This window comes from Urocitellus parryii, chromosome 11, assembly GCF_045843805.1.
Source record: "Urocitellus parryii isolate mUroPar1 chromosome 11, mUroPar1.hap1, whole genome shotgun sequence".
NCBI lineage: Eukaryota > Metazoa > Chordata > Mammalia > Rodentia > Sciuridae > Urocitellus > Urocitellus parryii.
Genome location: NC_135541.1, coordinates 69,367,197 through 69,383,189, shown reverse-complemented (window position 1 = coordinate 69,383,189; position 15,993 = coordinate 69,367,197). Strand labels below are relative to the sequence as shown.

The following is a 15,993-nucleotide window of genomic DNA, read 5'->3' as shown; positions in this document are numbered from 1 at the left end:
GTAGTCTTGCCCAGGTGACTGTCACATCATAGCCAGAGGGCCACCAGTGCGAAAACCCAGACACCATACTCCTGCCCACTTATCTTCTTCCCCCAGAGGCACTTCTTCTATGCCTTTGGCCTGGCTTTTAACATCAAGTCCTTCAGGAATGATTTGTACCAGTTTGGGGAAACACTGGAGATTCATATGGGATGAAAAACTCCAGAACCCCTCAATAGACACTGGGGTTTATAATCTGAAACAAAAGCTGCCTCTATGCTGCAGCACCCAGGAAGTTGTATATGTGAGAAGCAAGCATTTTTCCAAGTGTTTTCCACATATTGCCATATAACATATAGGGGTAGTGAAATAGGGGAAAGTGTGTTCCTCAGAACTCCTTTAAGGGAGGACTATATTTGGAATAAATATTTGAATATGCCTCCTGAAAGGACAGTGACAGTCCCTCTGACAGTGACTTCTCTTAAAATCGTATTTAAACAATGATTGCAGAACTTCAGTGCATTAAGGAGGAAGAGGATTTTTTTTTCTCCTTAGCAAGAGGCAAGGGAGGGGGAAGAAGAGAATCAGCACTGTGGTGCAAGGTTGTATCAAGAGTCAGAGCTCCCTCCAAGGACCCCATATCCACCCCAGTCCTCCATAAAGTCCAGCAAACACAAATGAGCAATTTGTTGTTACCCCTGAGTTTAAGAGTTATTGGATTTCAGTGATGTGGTTGGGCTGGGGTTGTGGCTCAGTGGTAGAGCGTTTGCCTAGCATGTATGAGGCCCTGGGTTTGATCCTAGGCATCACATGAAAATAAATAAATAAAATAAAAGTACTGTGTCCAACTACAACTAAAAAATAAATATTTTTGTTTTTAAAAAATTATGTGGTGAAGGAGACACATAGAGGATGAGAAATTCAGAGATCAGGAAAAAGCCAGCCCTTTGAAAATTAGAGTAAGTTTTTGGGAAAGAGGGCTTTGAACTTCTAGAGGCCATGTAACTAGGGGGTTCAAGGTCATTGGACCTGGAATGTGGAGGACAAGTTTTTCCCTGCTGATTTCCCTTATGTATTCAGGGAACCATGAATTTTATGTTTGCAATATAGAAACAAAGGATGTCCTTGTTCATAAAATGCTAGCAGTGAGGAAAACCTCCCTAGCCAGGTGTTTGGGCTTGGTATACCTAAGGATGCAAACTAGAGCATAAGAGCAACTGCACCTGGCAGGTAAAGGTGGATGAATGTGAGGGGTCTTGAGATGAGGAAGGGCACAGGTCAGAGCAGTCCTGCGTCCTGGGCTGGACGTGAGAAGGCTGTTGGCAGGTGAGAACAGAATAGTAAGATTAGGGTCTGACCTGGGTTTGTCTGGAAGGACAGCTCCTTGATGCTCAGAAGGACCTTGGCGCTCATCCAGCTGGTCCCAAGTGCCACCCACGCGTTTTAGCTTCTTCCTTTCTCTGTTGTTATGCTAACCCAGAATTTGTTTCATTTCTAGGTGTCAAGACAGGGCAGGCCTCTGGTTCAAGAGCACCTTCTCCCCGGCTTCCCACCAAAACCATTAGTGGCCCGCTTAACCCCCCCTGCATCTCCCAGGCTAGGCAATGCCTCTGAGGCCCAAGGCGCTGCCAGGATAGTCCCTCCTCGCCCCAATGTGCCCACCCCACCTCCACCTCCTCACCCCCTACCTCCACCTCTACCACCTTCTTCCCCCACCAAGGCCTCACTGATGTCCCCACCAGGCCTACTGACCAAAGGGAGCTCTCCTGCCTTTGCACCCACTGTCCCCTGCCCTCCTCCGCCTCCACTTCCGCCGCTTCCTCTGACCCCACCCCCTCTTCCCCTGGCCTCCCTACTCAGTGACAAGGCAGTGAGGCCTCAGCTGGCCCCCTTGCACCTCCCGCCCATCCCGCCCCCTCTCCCTCTCCTCCCACCCTGTGGGTATCCAGGACTCAATGAGGAGCCTGCCAGTCCCGTGAAAGAGGTGCCAGAGCCCCCCCCCCCGCCCCGCCGCCACCGCCACCGCCACCGCCACCGCCACCGCCACCTCTGCGGCCCCCACTCCCCCTGTATGCTTCCTGTTCGCCCAGGGCTTCGGTGCCAGCGCCTCCCTTGCCAGGCGCTAACAACTGCAGCGAAACCCCTCCCCCGCTGCCCCCCAAGTCCCCCAGCTTCCAGGCCCAACAGCAGAAGGCCAGCGTGCAGGGCTTGCCCGCACCACCTGGCCCTCTGGGACCTCAGCCGCTCCTGCAGAAGAGGAGGATCTGCAGAGGCCCAGGTAAAGCAGCCCAGACGGCGGAACCCCGTGCAAACCGTGGGATGGCTCCAATCTCAGAATCTTGTTTTAGTCCAGAGCTACTCAGTGCCTCTGGGTAGAACCTTGTCCCTCTATGGGACTTTATTGTTGAAAGTTTTCATTTTAGAGACGCAAACCAAGGGCCAGGGGGACTGGGAGACTTGTCCCAGATCCTGCAGAAGGTAAGGGAGGGATTCTGGCCATGATCTTCTTGCCATCACTGGCTGGGACCCTGGACAGCCACTTAACTGTGCTTCCTTCTCTGTAAGATGAGGACAGAAATCTTTCTACCTCCTGGAGTTGTTGTAAAGATGGAGGCCTTGTATGTGATGTGCTTAGAACAGGGAATAGCAAGTGAGCTCTAGAGAAGAGTTTTGTTTTTACTATGGACTTTCTGTCTCCAGATCTACTCCTCGGGTGGGGCTTGTTTCCCAGCCCAAGTCTCTGGTTTAGTCTTCTCCTGAATTATTCCAGTCTGGCTCCCAGCCTGAATCTTCACTGGCCCACAGCAGATTGGATTCACATTCTGCCTTTTGGCAGGTTCTCAGCTGACTGGAGAAAACAGGGCCTGTATCTTTAGCCAAAAAGCAAAAATAATTCTTCACTTACAGAGCAGAGAGGATTGTGAATTGAGTGTTGATGGCTTGTGACTTACTTCACTGGTCCCTGTAGTGGTAGACTTCATGCACTGTTGACGCCTTTCCACACAAAAGGTACCACCACACATCCACACACACACCTGCATTTACACACACAACTCAAACACAATTACAAGCACTCTCTCAGCCTTACACACAAACACCCTAATAAATGCGTACTCCATACACACACCCGTATACATACACACTTAACACATATACAACTCCCCCACACATATATCCATGCACATATTTTTTGTTCTGTCAGTAAATCTTTTGATGCAGAAAGTTTCTTAAATGTATTTCCGTAAATTAAAAACAATGCCAGCTTATTGTGGAACGAATAGAAATAATATCGCCTAGAGATGAAAACTGTCATTTGGATGTCATTTTCATTTTTTTTCTGAATACATGTACATTTACATGCTTAATACCATTTTGCACTTACAATTTTGTATTTTTACTTAATACTATACTAAAAGCAGTTTTGTAAAATTATTAAAATGTGTAAGTAAATTAAAATGATAATAGGTACATATATTTGATTCCCTGTTTTTGTTATTATGAATAACAGTGTAGGAAATACTTTTATAGAGATTTTAGTCCATACTTTGGATATTTTTTATTTTTTTAAGTAATTTATTTTTTTCTTATGTGGTGCTGACGATTAAACCCAGTGGTTCACACAAGCAAGGCAAGCACTCTACCACTGAGCCACAACCCCAGCCCCACTTTGGATATTTTTTAAAGGATAGGTTCCTAAGAGAGAATTCCTAGCACAAAGGGCAAGGATATTTTTAAGACTGTTGATCAGAAGAGATAAGGTTTTAATCATTCTTCTTTCAACTGACTGGTCACCAGGAGGCCCGGCATTGTGAGTGGTGAGCTCCTCTGGTATCTGTGATTTTAAATGTCCATGATGGAGTGGAAAGAAAAGCACGTTTTGGATTTGGAGAGATTTGAGTTCAGATCCTGGGTTCCCTGCATACTCCTGTGTAATCTGATGCCAGTTGCTTGTTTGTTTTGTTTTGTTTTATCTTGTTTTTTTTTTTTTTTTATTTACTCTGACAAATAGGAATAATGACAGCATCTTTCACAGGGCATTGCTGTGACTGTGTGGTGAGGGCCTGTGCGTGGCTGGGGCGGGAGCCTGTATTTTCCTTCCTTCCTTCTCCTTTCCCACAAGGAGGGGCAAGTTCCCATCCAGAGGAGGATCAGCAGTCTCTTTAGCCCTTTAGTCTCCTTGTGGGATCAAATAACTCCTAGGTGCCTAGGAAGAGAAGAGTGAGAGAAAGAAGCCTGGGACAGTCCCTTTGGGCAGATCCTGCAGGGAAAGCAGGAGCTCAGAGGGTACCACTCTGCTGCTGCTGCTGCTGCTGCTGCTGCTGGAACCCCCACCTGCTCCAGAAGGCTTGCCTGGTCTCTCCCTTGGTGTCTTTGGATGTGAAACTTGATTTCACTTATAAAATAGGGGTAACTTCTACTTCAGCTCAACTTGGGAGAAGGGAAAGAAGTTGTAATTGTAAGCAAGTAGTACAGGGAATGGTAGTGTACCGGCAGAGTGATGGTGGCAATGTCATTGAGGAGATAAGCAGCAGTGGGGTACCTGTAGTGAGGAGCCAGGACACTGGGCTGTTGACTGCCAAGGGTCACACAGAATAGCACAGGGAGAGGAGGGAGGAGCCTCTGGCCATTGACCAGGAAAGGCTTGAGGATGTAGGTTGGATTTGAGTTGGGCCTTGGTGGTCGGGAAGGATCTAGGTTGGAACTGAAGGAGAATAAGCAGATTGCAATGCAGAGGAGCTGGTGGGGGCAGAACTCAGTGGGAGCAGAAATTGAGGGTAGGAACATGCCCCTACGACCCATTCTTCTGGCCTCCCTCTGGGCCCTCACCTAGCAACTACCTTTGCTGTTCCTATCACTCTGCAGTGGGGCTATTCCTTGAGCTGTACCATCTTTCTTGGGCGGGAGTTACTTGGGATTGAACTCAGGGGCACTCAACCACTGAGCCACATCTCCAGTCCTATTTTGTATTTTATTTAGAGACAGGGTCTCGCTGAGTTGCTTAACATATTGCTTTTCCTGAAGCTGGCTTTGAACACACAATCCTCCTGACTCAGCCTCTCAAGCCACTGAGATTACAGGCATGCCCTACCATGCCCAGAGGGCTATATCATCTTATAATGAGGGTCATCATTAATATTATCACAACTGTCAGGCACTTACTGTATTCCACTTGACTGAAATCAACTCATTTAGTCCTCTCAACCCTAGGAGGTATGTGTCCTAGTATTCCCATTTTTGGGTAAGAAAACTAAGGCACAAAGAACCTGTTATTTGTGCCAATGAGAGAACTGTGATTCATTCTCAGTTTGGCTCAAGCAGTTGCCCTATATATAGTGATATATCACTATATCATATTATATCCAGAAATCTAAATGTCTAATCTCTCACATAGAGTTATAACATCACTGTCCCCATTCCTAACTCTGAATGCCCTGTCATCTTCCCCAAAAAGGACCAGTAGGGGAAAGCTAAATCCACCTCCAGCACCTCCTGCACGATTACCTACCACAGAGCTTTCAAGCAAGAGCCAGCAGAACCCTGTCTGGACCCCCACCCAGCAGCCCGGAGGTCAGCTGAGGAATGGAAGCATGCACATCACCGGTAAGCAGGTGCACACCTAGGGGACTGTGCCAGTGAGGAAGTCATTTCTCCTGGCTCCTGGAGAGAGCTTACATGCTTCCCAGTGAACTGTGGGCTCACACAAATACAGGACAGCCTACAGAGCCTGTGAAATAGGATTTCTTTCACCACTTTCTGGTTAGTTCCAGGGCCTACTCTTAGACTCCTGACTCAGATTAGAGAACCAAAAGAAAACCAGCATTTAAATTCTCTCTTTGTGTGTATGTCTGTCTCTCTCCATGGAGACCAGAGTGCCAGAGAGACCAGAGTGATTTGGATAAGGGCAAAGAGTGGGTGGAAGGCCCATGAGGTAGGGGGACAATTGGAGCAAAACTATGGAGGTAGGAAGTTAAAGGCACCTGGAGTTGGATGTGACTGCAACACCTCTGCCCCCCTTCTGTGTGCTAGGCTATGGTCAGACATAAGACCCAGCTCAAAAGACAGGAGTCAGCCCAGGAAAGGGAGACAGGGCAACTCCTCTTTTCTCCCCAGGGACTCACTTCTGCTCCCTTAGGAGCTTCCTTAAGATGTTGGTTGGAGTAGTTTGGTGGGTGATGGGAAATCACTGCTGATCTCACTCTACTTTTCCTCCTCCCAGCCAAGCAGTAAAACTTGAAAGGTGGATGGATGTCTTGGGGGGAATAGCCCTTCCATCAACACCTTTGCACAGAGTAGGCACAGAGTTCTCCTGGAGCGATCCAACGTGGGGCCTGCCTGTAACCCAACTAAACTTTACCATTTCCCACATGTGCAGATGACTTCGAGTCTAAATTCACGTTCCATTCTGTGGAAGACTTTCCCCCTCCGGATGAATACAAACCATGCCAGAAGATTTACCCCAGCAAGGTCCCCCGAAGTAAGTACTACCTTGACAAGACTTCTGGCTTTTCCTGACACTCCTAAAGTAGGTGCTCAGTGTGCATTGATTGACCAGAAACTGCCTGAAGGGTGACATCATGATTTTACTGTCCTGCTGCAAGGATACAGTGTGTTTATACTTAATCAGAACATGTATTTGTCCTTGCACATAAGAGTTCATTTGGAGATTTTGTTTTTATTTTTGTTTTTTTGCACAACACCAGGGTTAACTGACATCAGATTTGGATGCCGAAATTTACCACATATCCCTTTCCTCCTGGGACTTTTGGCTAGGGAGCTGAACGCCCGCAAAGAACACTGAAATGGGATACAGGGACTGAACTGGGAAAGAAATAGAATTCCCCCCAATTCAGAATTCTGACAAATCATGCAATGGAAAAAATCCTTAGGCCAGTGGTTCTCAACCATGGCTGGCTACCTACTGGAATGACCTAGGAGTTTTTAAAAGTCCTGAACTCCACGCTGCCTCTCATCAAAATAGCCAGGGTGGGACCCAGATGTCACTATTTTTGAAAGCTGCCAGGTGATTCTGGTGTACAGTCTAGGTTGAGACTCAGCCAGGGGAAGGCCTTCTGCTGACTGAACAGTGTGGTCAGGCTCCAAGAGAGGCTGTAACTCAGCTCACCTGTTCAGCCATGAGAAGAGACGAGGAGACTGAGGCTGAAACAGCAGGGAAGTGAGAGAAAAGCAAGGGTGGGGTACTACCACACTGTCGCTGCTCCCTGGTTAAACTGAGCCAATTCTTGTGTGGTGCTGAGCCAGCTGGACTGGACGAGGGGTGGCAGGAGGCAGCAGATTCAACAGTATGGGGTGAGAGTTGGATGTGTGCCTACCCTGTTGCCTAAGTAAGGACTCTGTCCCACTCACCTGAGCACCCTAATGAAAAGTCATCAGAGTCCAAGGCTAGCTTGAGACCAGGAATCGGGGACAAGGTTCAGTGGCCCTGTCCTCTCAGAGGGGCCTTAGTGGGGACCCTTCTGCAGAGGAGCAGAGGTGCTCAGCCTGCTCTGGTCAGGGCAGAGGGTTCTCAGCACCAGCCTGGACAGAGATCCCTTTTCTGGCTGTGGGACTGCCTGTCAGAGAGAGGGGCCTTGTGTCCTCTTTTAATCACAGGTAAATACCATTTTTCTGACTTGAGAGAAAGGGAGTGGATTGTTATAAAGGCGGATGGGGGAGAAATCACATCCCTTTGAACAGACTGAAGAGGAGCTCGCCTGGCATGCGTGCGGCCCGGGTTCGATCCTCAGCACCACATACAAACAAAGATGTTGTGTCAGCCAAAAAAATTTAAAAAATTAAAATTGAAATTCTCTCTCTCTCTCTCTCTTAAAAAAAAAAAAAGAAAAAGACTGAAGAGCCAGCAGTTGGAGGAGGCAGGTGCTGCACTGGTCTCACGTTCCTCCTCAGTTCAGCAAATGTGTCCACACTGCCCTTGCACAGCAGGCACCCTGCAGACACCAAAGGCTGCAGAATAAGAAGCAAGGTCCCCACACCACCCTCCGCCATGCACACTCCTGAAAGATGAGTGAGAAATTAGCCACCGTACATGACAATGTCTTAATGACTGGAGTGTTAGGGGCATTAAGGGGAAGGAGTAGAAGGTGTGGTCACAGTGGCCTAGAGAGAGGACACTGTTTACACATGCCCAGGAGAGAGCATGATAGCATGGTGCATTTAGGAACCATAAGTCCCCCATGGTACTTTAGGCATAAGGTGCCTGATTGAGTAAGGATACACAGGCTGCCATAGGTGACAAATTGGGGAGTGTCACTCAATAATATCCCTTTGCTCATTTTGTAAAATAAGCATAATAATCTGGTGGGAAAAAAAGGTATCAGATGAAGACTTAGGGGTTCCCTTTCTTGTTGGGCGTGACTTAGGAAGTTGGCAATGGTAGACTTCATATTGCCCATGGTGCCTGAGAATTGGAGAGCTACAGTCCTGGGCCCCACTCACCCTGCCCAGCAGGGCACAGCTGACAGTCTGTGCTCTATGCCCCATTGCAAGAGAAATGTTCGCATCAGTGCCCACCTCAAAAGTAATCCCCTGCTGCTCAGAAAGGAACAGAAAAAAAAATGTCTGCTAAATGAACTGACATCTTACAGTCAAGAAAGTGAAATTGCAATTTCAAAAATAAGGTAACTATTTTCGATTGACGTGGCATCAGTGGACATGAAATACTTTGGGAGATTCTCTCAAAATTAAATGAGTATATTCTTGCCATTCTTGTGAATCACAGGGGAGAGCCTTGTTAATGATGTTAGTGTGATCACATTTCTCCGTACAGTTTTCATCTCCTTGCTATTGAACTGGTTCCCCAAGATATGGGAGTCTTCATGGTCCAGGAGTCAGTGTTGTTTCTGTGAGACACATGGGTTCTCATGCTCAGGCATGGCAGTGCTCACTCTGTCTCATCCTGCTTGTTTTCTCTCCCCTTTCTTCTAGAACGCATGCATGCTAAAGTACACACATACCAGAGTACACAAATGCCCTAATATTTAGCTTTTCCAATGGCTGTATTTTCTGTCTCTGCTCTGCAATTAATGATTATTCTATTTTTTTCCCATTGGTAAGATGATTTTGTCTAGTTATTTAAATATTTTAGTGATGCATTAGGTTCTTCAATGATTTAAATATAAAACATATGACCTGTGTTATTCACTCTTCCTTTACTGTAATACAATGACCAAAATAATCGATTAAAGAGAGAAAAGATTATTTGGCTTACAGTTTCAGAGGTTTCAGTCCATGGTTGTTGACTGGCCCAGTGCTTTTGGGTTTGTGGTAAGGCGGTATCTTGTGCAGATGGTGGAGCAAAGCTTGGGGCAGCCAGGGATCAAAAGAGAGAACAAGACTAGGGTCCATAGTCCCCTTTAAGGGTACACCCCCATGACCTAAGACTTCCCACTAGATCCTACCCCTTAAAGGTCTCCACCAAACCATAAGAGCACCACAGACTGAGGACCAAGCCTTGAAGACATGGGCCTTTGGGGGACTTTCCAGATGCAACCTATAGCAGATGCAACCTAAGTCAGTACAGGGCTCATGATAGTAGTTAATGTAAATGTAATGTAAATGCCATTTCTAGCTGGGATTTTTAAGAAAGTGTTTTTCTTTCATTGACAAGAGTTCCTAGTATTTCTCCCTTAAGAATCTGAGTTCTGCTTCTAGAGAACTCATCTCTCAGAAATGTTATTGCAGGATATACTAGATTAGCCTTATCTCATTTGAATTTAAAGTTAATAGTGTTTAGGCAAAAGCCAGATGGACCATATTCATAGCTGCAAACTGTTTTCTGTCATATCTATTTTAGCAATAACCTCTTTTTTATTAGATCCTTTTCAGTTGGAACTATCTGAATGCTCTTTCAGTTTTGATGAAAAGGTGTGTGTGTGTGTGTGTGTGTGTGTGTGTGTGTGTGGAGAGAGAGAGAGAGAGAGAGAGAGAGAGAGAGAGAGAGAGAGAGAGAGAATATCTTTTTCACCTTTTAGGGTCTATTCTGTCAGGTTCTACATAGCATGTGCTTGAGTTCCCGTCTGCATCTAGGGGCTGCTGCACTGTAATCCCTACTGTCACAGCCTCTGGTTCTTATTCCTGGCAAGCAGTTAGCTGTGCAGACATAGGCACCATAGTAGGAAACACCTCTGCCTGTCATAAACAGGTCTGGAAAATAGAAAGCACAGGCATGATGGGGATGTAACCATAGCAACAAGGCAAAGATGCGGCTGCCATATTGGAATAAGTTCAGACTCATGGGTGCCTTCTCCACTTCAGAAAATAACTGCTTGATTTTAATGTGTGTTCTCTGTACATAGCAGTGTTCTGGTTGCTTTGTTTTTGTTTTAGGCAAATATGAATGAGCATTATTCATATTAATTATTCATAATTGTCTTACAGAAATACTCTTCAAAATATTTTGAGGAAATGTGTCAGTGTTTCCTTTTGTTATTCTGTTTTAAAATATTACCTGATCCTTCTAATTCAAACTCAATGAAGAAGGAAAAACAGTGAGAAGTTAGAGAAAAAATATAAAAATGATCATGTACCTTTTAAAAGAATTATAAAATATACTGAATTACACAGAATTACAAAGAAAATATTTTTTCTTAGTAAGGTGATATTGTATTTTTTATGCCTATAAATCAACTCTACATTTTAGAAAAGGAGTACTTGAGCAAGATAGGTTGTATTTGATGTTTGCTAGTTTCATTTTTCTATATTCAGGAAAAAATAAACTGCCTTTACAATTGATGGGCTTTGAAGCAATAATTTAGGAAGAGAATGAATTTCAATTTGGGGAGGGCTTTCACAGTTTAAGAGAATTCTTTTGTCGTGGGTGCTTTAATTATGTATACGTGATTTAAATGTCATTATTTTCAGGGAAGCCCTGTTTCACGAAAAGAGGCTAAAAGTTGCATAGAGTGAACAAAACTATGCTTTGCTCCCTGCCTTTCATAGAAGTGGTATTTAGTGAATATTCATTGACTAGTCCCTTCCCTTTTTTAAACTAAGCACCTATCCTCTTCCATCTTTTTGAATATTTCAAGTCATTTTCAGCAGGCTGTGATAAAGATGAAACATTAATATTCTCTTTAGCCTATGTTTTCATTTTCTTTCTTTGATTTCTTAATGTTATATTCTCAGCACGATCTCTTAGATCTTCATAAGAGTAGTGATAATTGGGTTTCAGTAACTCATGAGGAATCTTTTACTAGAAATAGGCCTATTTCTTTTCTATACATCAGGAGAAGATTAGTTTAGTTTTTCCTGAAAGATATTTGGGCCTAAATCTTAATTTTGCTTTAGTGCTAATGAGAAGTGAAATGATTAAAGGGAACAGAGTTGTGTTATGACACAGTTAATTCCTATATGAAAGGAATTTATTATCTGAAAAGTCAAATTCAGTGGAAGAATCAATTACTCATTGTATCAGTGTTTCCTTTTGTTATTCTGTTTTAAAATGTTACCTGATCCTTCTAATTCAAACACACTGAAGAAGGAAGAACAGTGAGAAGTTAGAGAAAAAACATAAAAATGATTGTGTACCTTTTAAAAGAATTATAAAATATACTGAATTACACAGAATTACAAAGAAAAGACTCAATGCCAAAGATTATAGTGTTATCCATTTGGTCCATAAACAATCTTTGACTACCACTGGTTGGGAAACTCTCATATGTGCCTTACCTTCTAATGTAAGGCATGATTTTGTTTATTTTCTCATACCTCAAACCTTAAGTTTCTAATTTAGTCCTAGAAATTGTATACTACATATGAAAACAATTTCTCCCATTTCTAAAGATGAAAACCTGAGGCTCATTTAAATTTACCTAAGATCCATGTGGAGGGAGCACATGTTTTGCAATACTGGGGGAGCCCAGGGCCTTGTGCAGGCAGGCTGGCAAGTGCTCTGCAGGGATTTTAGTAGGTGTAAAGGTAATTATTTTTTAGATAAAGTGTTGGGTGAATATAGAGACATAAGTGTTTGTTCTCAGACTACATGTTCAAAATATTCAAAACATTTTAAAATATGTATTTAATGAATACTGGATTCCAAAATAGCAAGAGCAATTTCAGCAAAAGCTAATTCTTCAAGGGGAATCCTATAGGACATCTTGTTCTGCCTTCCTTCTCTCAGTTATGTCAAATGGGCACAAAACTGACCTGGCCCCTTCCTCCTAAGAAGAACATGATGTTGAGACAGTGTGTCTGGTCAGGAGCCACCCTGGCAGGCAGGTAGTTAACTGGTCACAGATATAAATGAAAGGATAATGAGGTTGGTGAGATGAGAAAACCAAATGATGAAAGCAGATCTATAATGCCAAGTTGGCAGAGAATCTAAGGATATTGGTGGTGAGTAAGGCAACAACAGAGAAGGTGTAAGAAAGTTTAGGGTTTTAAAAATAGCCTGTTACTATGAGGGTCTTTGAAATTCTGTTTTCCTCTAGGGACAAAATGGGAAAGGGAATGTGGACCAATGGATGGTGGGAAGGAAGAAAAATGAGGGAAAGAAAGGTTGCAAGAAATACAGAGAAGCTATTAGCGTGCAATGAGGGCAGGAGGAGTGGTAGAAGGCAGAACATCTGATCCCGCTGGCCTGGGGTCAGGGCTCTCCTTGGCTGAACCAGTTTCTGTTCCTGACCTCCTTCTGCCTCAGGGTTTGTATGGTGAAATCTGGTTGTAATGAGCCTTGGGGACAGCTTTGAAGAAAAAAAAATCGGACAGGTCAACAAGAGGGTGCAAATGTTCTAAGTAGAATGATCATCAGCAGCTTTGGGGGAGGAGGGGAGGACCGACTTGCTTGGGGAGATTTTCAGACAGTGTATTTCATGAGGCTCAGGTCTCTGTTAGCACTAAGACCTGGTGTCATCTCCTTCACCTGTTGCCTCCTTGAGTAGTAGCCCAGTAGCAGCATGGGTGGGTTGCTAAATCCAACGGCTGGGCTATCCCCTAAGGATCCTGGTGCCCAGGAGTGAGGAAAGGGAATAGTTGAAGGGTACGTGACAGCAAGGTGCAAGCTGCAATAGGGTGAAAAGAGACCATGTCCATATAAATATCAGCTGATTCACTGTTATAGACTTGTTATTAACTTACATGCTAGGCGAGTAAAATGGAACAGAAGAGCAAATTCTCAATTCTCCTTTAAATCACCTCCTAAATTCTGATGAACTTAGCAACTTCTTTTCTGGGTATGAATCTGCTCCACATTAGAGTTAAGACCTTGGACCATTAATTTACTCTAACCCCTCTGAGCCTCTGTTTTCTCTATAATCAAGACAACACAAGCTACTTCACTGGACTGTTGTGAAAATTAAATAAAAACTTACATAAAGTTTTTAAACATGGCAGGCACTATGGCCTATCTTTAGTAGGGATGATGACTGTGACTAGTTTTAAACTTAAAAGGTCAATTTTGTATGCTGCCATATAGGTAACCCAATGCAATTGGGGCTTGAATCAACAGACTGGGAGAGGGCTTACAGAGTGTGCCTTTTAAATCCTGATACCCAGTCATGGTGATTTATGGGACCTTACCAGCTTGCATATGTGATGCCTACAGATTTGTTTACTTTAGTGTTATCTTGGTTACCTAGCACCCAATGATAGCATATTTTTATTTACACTCTTGCTGACTACTTAATTAGATTGGCTCTAAAAGGATACTATGAAGGCAGCCACAAAAAAAGACTTACTAATGTTATAAAAGCTGTACGTAGATCTTCATTTATCTGTCTAAAAGTTGGTCCTTTGCTTGTGCTTTGTTTTTCCCTTCCCTGGATGACCTCCAAAGCCCCTTCAAATGATTTTTCTGATTCTGTGAAAAGCGAAGTCATGATTTAAAAATGTGTCCAATATCAGACAAAGTGAAGATAACAAGTGCTTTTCCCTGGTGAAAGTAGAAACGAACTAAAAGTAGACCCTTTAATCCTTGCAGATTAAAAATGACAATCCAGCTGAGAAACACAAGTGTGGATGAGAAGACCTTGAATCCAGTGCCAGCCCCATGATGAGGTCTTAGTCATGAGTCTGACACTAGATATAGCCATCAAGAGAAAACTTCCCTAGTGGTGCAGTTGTTATAAGGGTTGACCATGAGTCACTGCATAGGCAATTGGTTCCTTTCCGTATTCCACTTAATGTCAGCCACGTTGCAGAGAAATCAAACTTCAGTTTGCTTAATAATCTCTTTTTTCCCTCTTCAATTCCATAATTCCTTAGGGATTTATGAGGTCTACCTGTTATACAGATATAGCAAAATAACAAGGAATAGCCAAGTGAAAGTAACCAAGGACAACACAGTTCTGTGTTTCAGGGCTTTGATCTTATGAAGAATACAGACTTGGTCTTGTTGGTCATATAGCCCTGATCTGGGGTTATATGGGCACCATCACTTTCAAATGACATTTTTAATTTGGTATGTCTCTGTTACTTTGTTTGATCCTTGACCATTCTCTAGATGAGATACCACTTTCATGTGGGAAATAAACAATTAGGAGGGTTTGGTTTTGTTTTGCACCTTTTGGCTGAAGTCAACCACAGTTCAGGTTTCAGGCTTTCACTGAGTTGTTGTTTTATCCTTTTGTTTTAGATGGCAGGATATCTATCTGCTCAAGGTTCTTAGAGGAGAAATGAGATCTTCACATAGGTGTATTTTATACAAACAGGCAGGTACACAAGTACCAAAGCATACAGACATACCACTGAAAATATAGCTAGTCTTCTAAGTCAGCCTGTTGCATTTTAATGGGTCATGGAATGCTTTAGGGTGTCCAGTCCTGTAGAGAAGTTCCCCACACAGGACTAGAATGTGAAGCATTCCAGGGAACATGCTACTTGAACATCTGGATCGTGAACATTGGGGATTCCTATTAGTTGCTAATAATGAAGGAGGTATATTATAGGGGCTAGAAGAAATTTGGGTAGGATAGAATACCCTGTAGTTTATTGTTATTGTATATTAGTGGGGTGGGGGATGAGTGGATATCATGGAAGCGTGAGCCTGGCTGAACAATCTGGTTTTAAGGCCAGAACAGGGGTGAGAAATGCAGATTGGGCCACATGGCAGATTGCCTTAAATGCCCAGCTAAAACATGAGCAATTCTCCTACAAATCCTGCAGAGCCTTGCATTTGATTATAAAGATAATATTAGAAAGGAAATAGAACAACCAAGTGATTTGGGGAGGGTAAATCTGGTAAAAGTGTACAGGATGGATCCTACTGAGGGGACATACTAAAAACAGGAAGAGTCTGTTAGAGAATTAGCTACTGGAGTGACAAGGGCCTGAAGTAGGATGGGAATGAAAAGAAAAGATGGGCAGGACAAAGATTGCATGAGGAAGGGTGACGGGTCCTACAGGACTGCAGGACTGCAGCAAGAGGACAGTATGAAACTCTAAACTCAAATAATGGGAAAGATAATAGTCAGTAGATCAGGAAGAGAAGCCAGATTGAGATGGGGGCTGTTGGACAATATCTTAGTTAAACTTTTAGTCATGAGATAGAGGTGAGACTCCATGTCTAAGTTGCAATGCACTCTGGGCCTTCAATTGTCAGGCCTGGTTTTCCAGGAAAAAGGCAAGATTTTACTAGAGTTTTGCCTCCACAGAGTTGATAGCTGGAAGCCTTCAGACTCATCTGTAAGACGGGGATAATGCTAGCGCTCACTCATAAGGTTTTTATTAGAAATAAATGAGATAACGCCAGTAGTATATCCAGCACCATCCTCAGCACATAGTAAACACTCAATAAATTTGAGCTTTTATTATTCTTTTATTGTTTTAGGAAAAGACAGTTTTGTGTATTGTTAGGACTGGTATTCTGGAGGCTTTTGAAGCCCTCAACTTGGAGTCTTTTCTTACTACCCCAGATGGGAAAGTGTGTGTTCTGATCCACATACTTACCTCCCTATCTGTGGGGGGAAGTGACTGCCCAGGCTGTAATTGATCATGTCCAGCTGTTGATCACCGTTAGTCAGGTCTGTAGTGCTTTTACATGAACAGTTATGGATCTTGGCT

At 43.7% G+C, this 15,993-nt stretch overlaps 1 pseudogene; it reads left to right on the top strand.

Moving 5' to 3' along the window:
- The first annotated feature begins 1,240 nt into the window (after positions 1 to 1,240).
- On the top strand, positions 1,241 to 6,492 carry LOC144249262 (WAS/WASL-interacting protein family member 3-like; annotated as a pseudogene).
- The last annotated feature ends 9,501 nt before the right edge of the window (positions 6,493 to 15,993 follow it).